Genomic DNA, 7,703 nt, shown 5'->3' with positions numbered 1-7,703 from the left:
GCCCTCCCTCTATCTGTCTAGCTCCCTCACTCTGTCTATCTATCGAGCGCCCTCACTCTATCGCCCTCACTCTATCTATCCATCTATCTATCTATCTATCTATCTATCTATCTATCTATCTATCTATCTATCTATCTATCTAGCTATCTAGCTATCTAGCTATTTAGCTAGCCATCTATCTATCTATCTCTTGTTCTCTAGCTATCTATTGCCCTCTATCTATCGCCCTCTATCTATCTATCGCCCTCTATCTATCACCCTCACTCTATCTATCTGTCTCTCTTCCTCACTCTATCTATCTATGGCCCTCACTCTATCTATCTGTCTATCGCTATCACTCTATCTATCTGTCTATGTATCGCACTCACTCTATCACCATCATTCCATCTGTCTCTCTCCCTCACTCTATCGATCGCCCTCACTCTATCTATCTGTCTGTCTATCGATCGCCCTCACTCTATCTGTCTGTCTATCGATCGCCCTCACTCTGTCTATCTATCTATCTCTCTATCGATCGCCCTCACTCTGTCTATCTATCTGTCTGTCTATCAATCACCCTCACTCTGTTTATCTATCGATCGCCCTCACTCTGTCTATCGATCGCCCTCACTCTGTCTATCGATCGCCCTCACTCTGTCTATCGATCGCCCTCACTCTGTCTATCGATCGCCCTCACTCTGTCTATCGATCGCCCTCACTCTGTCTATCGATCACCCTCACTCTGTCTATCGATCACCCTCACTCTGTCTATCGATCGCCCTCACTCTGTCTGTCTATCGATCGCCCTCACTCTGTCTGTCTATCGATCGCCCTCACTCTGTCTGTCTATCGATCGCCCTCACTCTGTCTGTCTATCGATCGCCCTCACTCTATCTGTCTATCTATCGATCGCCCTCACTCTATCTGTCTGTCTATCGATCGCCCTCACTCTGTCTATCGATCGCCCTCACTCTGTCTGTCTATCGATCGCCCTCACTCTATCTGTCTGTCTATCGATCGCCCTCACTCTGTCTATCGATCGCCCTCACTCTGTCTATCGATCGCCCTCACTCTGTCTGTCTATCGATCGCCCTCACTCTGTCTGTCTATCGATCGCCCTCACTCTGTCTGTCTATCGATCGCCCTCACTCTGTCTGTCTATCGATCGCCCTCACTCTGTCTGTCTGTCTATCGATCGCCCTCACTCTGACTGTTTGTCTATCGATCGCCCTCACTCTGTCTATCTATCTGCCTGTCTATCGATCGCCCTCACTCGGTCTATCTATCTGCATGTCTATCGAGCGCCCTCACTCTATTTATTTATTGCCCTCAATCCCTCTATCTATCGCCCTCTATCTATCGCCCTCACTCTATCGCCCTCACTCTATCGCCCTCACTCTATCTATCGCCCTCACTCTATCTATCGCCCTCACTCTATCTATCGCCCTCACTCTATCTATCGCCCTCACTCTATCGCCCTCACTCTATCTATCGCCCTCCCTCTATCTGTCTAGCTCCCTCACTCTGTCTATCTATCGAGCGCCCTCACTCTATCTATCCATCTATCTATCTATCTATCTATCTATCTATCTATCTATCTATCTATCTATCTATCTATCTATCTATCTATCTATCTATCTATCTATCTATCTATCTATCTAGCTATTTAGCTAGCCATCTATCTATCTATCTCTTGTTCTCTAGCTATCTATTGCCCTCTATCTATCGCCCTCTATCTATCTATCGCCCTCTATCTATCACCCTCACTCTATCTATCTGTCTCTCTTCCTCACTCTATCTATCTATGGCCCTCACTCTATCTATCTGTCTATCGCTATCACTCTATCTATCTGTCTATGTATCGCACTCACTCTATCACCATCATTCCATCTGTCTCTCTCCCTCACTCTATCGATCGCCCTCACTCTATCTATCTGTCTGTCTATCGATCGCCCTCACTCTATCTGTCTGTCTATCGATCGCCCTCACTCTGTCTATCTATCTATCTCTCTATCGATCGCCCTCACTCTGTCTATCTATCTGTCTGTCTATCAATCACCCTCACTCTGTTTATCTATCGATCGCCCTCACTCTGTCTATCGATCGCCCTCACTCTGTCTATCGATCGCCCTCACTCTGTCTATCGATCACCCTCACTCTGTCTATCGATCACCCTCACTCTGTCTATCGATCGCCCTCACTCTGTCTGTCTATCGATCGCCCTCACTCTGTCTGTCTATCGATCGCCCTCACTCTGTCTGTCTATCGATCGCCCTCACTCTGTCTGTCTATCGATCGCCCTCACTCTATCTGTCTATCTATCGATCGCCCTCACTCTATCTGTCTGTCTATCAATCGCCCTCACTCTATCTGTCTGTCTATCGATCGCCCTCACTCTATCTATCTGTCTATCGATCGCCCTCACTCTGTCTATCTATTGATCGCCCTCACGCTGTCTGTCTGTCTATCGATCGCCCTCACTCTGACTGTTTGTCTATCGATCGCCCTCACTCTGTCTATCTGATGTCTATCGATCGCCTCACTCTGTCTATCTATCTGCATGTCTATCGAGCGCCCTCACTCTATTTATTTATTGCCCTCACTCCATTTATCTATCGCCCTCTATCTATCGCCCTCACTCTATCGCTCTCACTCTATCGCCCTCACTCTATCTATCGCCCTCACTCTATCTATCGCCCTCACTCTATCTATCGCCCTCACTCTATCTATCACCCTCACTCTATCTATCGCCCTCACTCTATCTATCGCCCTCCCTCTATCTGTCTAGCTCCCTCACTCTGTCTATCTATCGAGCGCCCTCACTCTATCTATCCATCTATCTATCTATCTATCTATCTATCTATCTATCTATCTATCTATCTATCTATCTATCTAGCTAGCTATTTAGCTAGCCATCTATCTATCTATCTCTTGTTCTCTAGCTATCTATTGCCCTCTATCTATCGCCCTCTATCTATCTATCGCCCTCTATCTATCACCCTCACTCTATCTATCTGTCTCTCTTCCTCACTCTATCTATCTATGGCCCTCACTCTATCTGTCTATCGCTATCACTCTATCTATCTGTCTATGTATCGCACTCACTCTATCACCATCATTCCATCTGTCTCTCTCCCTCACTCTATTGATCGCCCTCACTCTATCTATCTGTCTGTCTATCGATCGCCCTCACTCTATCTGTCTGTCTATCGATCGCCCTCACTCTGTCTATCTATCTAGCTCTCTATCAATCACCCTCACTCTGTCTATCGATCGCCCTCACTCTGTCTATCTATTGATCACCCTCACTCTGTCTATCTATTGATCGCCCTCACTCTGTCTATCTATTGATCGCCCTCACTCTGTCTATCTATTGATCGCCCTCACTCTGTCTATCTATCGATCGACCTCACTCTGTCTATCGATCGACCTCACTCTGTCTATCGATCGACCTCACTCTGTCTATCGATCGCCCTCACTCTGTCTATCGATCGCCCTCACTCTGTCTATCGATCACCCTCACTCTGTCTATTGATCGCCCTCACTCTGTCTGTCTATTGATCGCCCTCACTCTGTCTGCCTATCGATCGCCCTCACTCTATCTGTCTATCTATCGATCGCCCTCACTCTATCTGTCTATCTATTGATCGCCCTCACGCTGTCTGTCTGTCTATCAATCACCCTCACTCTGTTTATCTATCTATCGCCCTCACTCTGTCTATCGATCGCTCTCACTCTGTCTGTCTATCAATCCCCCTCACTCTATCTGTCTGTCTACCGATCGCCCTCACTCTATCTGTCTGTCTATCGATCGCCCTCACTCTGTCTGTCTATCGATCGCCCTTACCCTATCTATCTATCTATCTATCTATCTATCTATCTATCTATCTATCTATCTATCTATCTATCTATCTGTCTATAGATCGCCCTCACTCTGTCTATCTGTCTGTCTATCGATCGCCCTCACTCTATCTGTCTGTCTATCGATCGCCCTCACTCTGTCTATCTATCTATCTGTCTGTCTATCAATGACCCTCACTTTATTTGTCTGTCTTTCGATCGCCCTCACTCTGTTTATCTATCGATCGCCCTCACTCTGTCTATCTATCGATCGCCCTCACTCTATCTATCGATCGCCCTCACTCTGTCTATCTATCGATCGCCCTCACTTTGTCTATCTATCGATCACCCTCACTCTGTCTATCTATCGCCCTCACTCTGTTTATCTATCGATCGCCCTCCCTCTGTCTATCGATCGCCCTCACTCTGTCTATCGATCGCCCTCACTCTGTCTATCGATCGCCCTCACTCTGTCTATCGATCGCCCTCACTCTGTCTATCGATCGCCCTCACTCTGTCTATCGATCGCCCTCACTCTATCTGCTATCGATTGCCCTCACTCTGTCTATCTTTCGATCGCCCTCACGCTGTCTGTCTGTCTATCGATCGCCCTCACTTTATCTGTCTGTCTATTGATCGCCCTCACTCTATCTGTCTGTCTATCAATCACCCTCACTCTATCTGTCTATCGATCGCCCTCACTCTGTCTATATATCGATCGCCCTCACTCTGTCTATATATCGATCGCCCTCACTCTGTCTATATATCGATCGCCCTCACTCTATCTGTCTGTCTATCGATCGCCCTCACTCTATCTGTCTGTCTATCGATCACCCTCACTCTATCTGTCTGTCTATTGATCGCCCTCACTCTATCTGTCTGTCTATCGATCGCCCTCACTCTTTCTGTCTGTCTATCGATCGCCCTTGTCGTGTTCATATCTAGGACCCTAATTCTATATTCCCGATTTATGCCCTTGTGAGGTTATAATCAATAATATCCTGATAAAGGCATAAGAATCAGATTCATATTCAGTAATAGCCCATGCAATCCAAAGCACAGCACGGCTACTCCCATCGACTCCTAGAAAACACAACGTGTTCTTTAAACAAACCAAGCCTCCAGCAGCCTGGGAAAACCCCCCTGCTTTTGTTTTGATTTGAACAAGAACTCCTGAAGTCCAGAAAGAACTGTTAGTTATTAGTGACGTCTTATGTCCAACCTTACGTCAAACTCGGCACCTTCCAGGTATAAAATACCAACAGTTGCCTTAAGCAAACACACAGTGGTTTGGAGCAGAGCGGCCATCTACTTGCCCGAGAGCCCAGCTGATGCGAGTGCCCACGGAAGCTGCCCCTCCTGTTTGAAGCACTGAGAGAGATGCTGTCTTTTTCTCCAGCCGAGAAAATCCAGCTCCGGTGTTTCCAGCCTACCCTTGCGGGTTGCTGGGATATCGAGTCCTGAGGAAAGAGATACCAGACCTCCCATATTCTATTACCAAGTTACGGAGCTGACTAAACCCTTAAGAGAATTCTTGATGCTGATTCTTTTTTTTGTAAAACACTTTATTGAGGCAAGTAAAGTAATCCACATTGTCTCCAAGCAGATATACACCCTGTACAAAAGAAAAGCAGGTAACATAGACAGCAAAACAAGGTGTACACGTAACTGTCTATTAGGATTGCATAGCAGGATAGCATGCATACAGCAGTGTAGATTTTTTCTGATAAGGCAACAGAAATGAAAACATAGCAATATAAATTGGACGTAAATGAGAAAAAAAAGAAAAAGGGGAGAACAAAACAGAACTCCATGTGTGATCGTCTTGCGAGAACAACATTGCAATTCAGGCAGTATGACAATGTATAGTGCTATTGGCAACAACCGCCCTTGAGTAAAGACAGACGATGTCTGACACCACCCTTCAAAGGTACAAGCAACCATCTGAAGCCAACATACGCGGCTGAGGACAGAATAGCCCACTAGCCGGATCCGGCACAGCACCCCAGCCTGCCACACCAGGGAAAGATGGTTCCAGTGCCAGGAAGGAGGAGGAGCCCCCAGCCCACCAGAACCCGGCCACCACCCACTAGGAAAATGAGTATGCCGCCACAACAACACCAAAGCAGGGTCAAAGAAGGAGGGTCCACGTTCTAACCCACCCCGGTTGGAGTGTTGGGATGCAGGGATTGAGAGGGTGCCACCTCCGCCCTCCCAGCCAGATATTGGCGATATGGACCCCAGATATCCAAGGGGCGGGAGGATGTTGGAAGCTGTTCCGAATACTCCACGCTGTTCACATTACAGAATGCGACACTCCTGAGCCATGACGCGACTGTAGGAGCGCATCGCGAGCACCAAAGCAGTGCCACCTCTCTTTTGGCCAGCAGGAAGCAAATGGACGCCAATTTGCGGATTTTGCGAGGGAAATTGGACACATACCCCAGCAGGGCAATCTCAGGCGTGACAGTCAGTGATAGATCCAGTATTTCACCCAACGTTCTGTGCACCTCAACCCAGTAAGTGTACAAATTCGGGCAGGTCCAGGAAAGGTGTGCAAAGTCAGCCTGAGGGGCATTGCATTTAGGGCAGGTGTGGGGTCTGGTGGGGTCAATCCTATTTGAAAGCGCCGGAGTGTGGTACAGTCTTCGAAGAAATTTAAAATGTATAAGTTTGTGTTTGCTATTCATGGAGACCTCCCTGGTCATTAGACAACACGCCTCCCATTGGTCATCTGTGATCTGTGTGGCTATGTCAAGTTCCCAAGCGGTGCGAACCGCTACATCTGACGAGGGATGTGAAAACAAGCACAGCTTGTAAAGTTTGGACACCATGTGGGCCCCCGATGTGGTCTGTTTGATGTGTGTAAGGGCTGGGGTATCATCTGGCGGGAGAGGGAATGTATCGAAGGTGGCTCTCAACAGTGCCCGCACTCTTGTAAGAATGAATGTGTCCATAAATGTACGATCAGTGAAGCGAGGGTCCTCCGTGATTGTGAAAACGTGGCCATTGGGGAATAGGTCGCCAATTGTGTGCAGCTGGAATTTCGACAGTGATCTGCTTACAACCTCTTCGCCCATTATAGGGAGCCAGTGGGCATTTGGCAGCGGGAGGGGGGAAGAGTATAGCATGTCTACGTGAAGCAAGCGTCTGAGTTTTTCCCAAGCCCAAGTCGTTGTGGTTAGCGGGAGTATGTCCCGCGGTTCTCGGGGGAGGCCCTTGGGAAGAATCGTCGCGAGGCTCACCGGGAGCGTCGCGTCAGCTTCGGGCCGTAAATGCGGAATCCTGGCATCAGGATGATACCAAGAGTGAGCGTAGGAACACTGGGCGACCAGGTAGTAAAGGTAGAAATCCGGGACCCCAAAGCCACCCCGCTCGTAGGGCAGAGTTAGTGTGCGCCAGGCTAGTCGTGGGCGTTTTCCCCCCATACTAATTTCAGCAAGGCAGTACGCAATTGAGTAAAAAAAAATCTTGGTAAGAGGAATCGGAATATTATTGAAAAGGTACAAAAATCGTGGGAGGACAACCATCTTAACAATGGCAATGCGCCCAGCCATGGACAAAGGGAGACGGAGCCACCTGTCAGTGTTATCCTCCAGAAAGTCGAGGGCTCGCCCATAGTTGAGGCGGATAATGGACACAGTGTCAAGGTGTATGTGAATCCCCAGATATTTGACGGACTCTTCGCACCACTCCAGTGGGAGGGAGCAGGGCCATTGCGCGGTAGCAGTTGTGAGGGGAAACAGTTGTGACTTATGCCAATTGATCCTAAGGCCAGAGTACTCGCCAAAGCGTGCAATCTCAGATAGCAGGGGTTTCAGATTGGTCTCCGGGGTACGGACATATAAGACCATGTCATCCGCATAGAGCGAAACCAAGAGAGG

Source organism: Lissotriton vulgaris, chromosome 7, assembly GCF_964263255.1.
Source record: "Lissotriton vulgaris chromosome 7, aLisVul1.2, whole genome shotgun sequence".
NCBI classification, from domain to species: Eukaryota; Metazoa; Chordata; class Amphibia; order Caudata; family Salamandridae; genus Lissotriton; species Lissotriton vulgaris.
Note: the sequence above shows the minus strand (reverse complement) of the source record.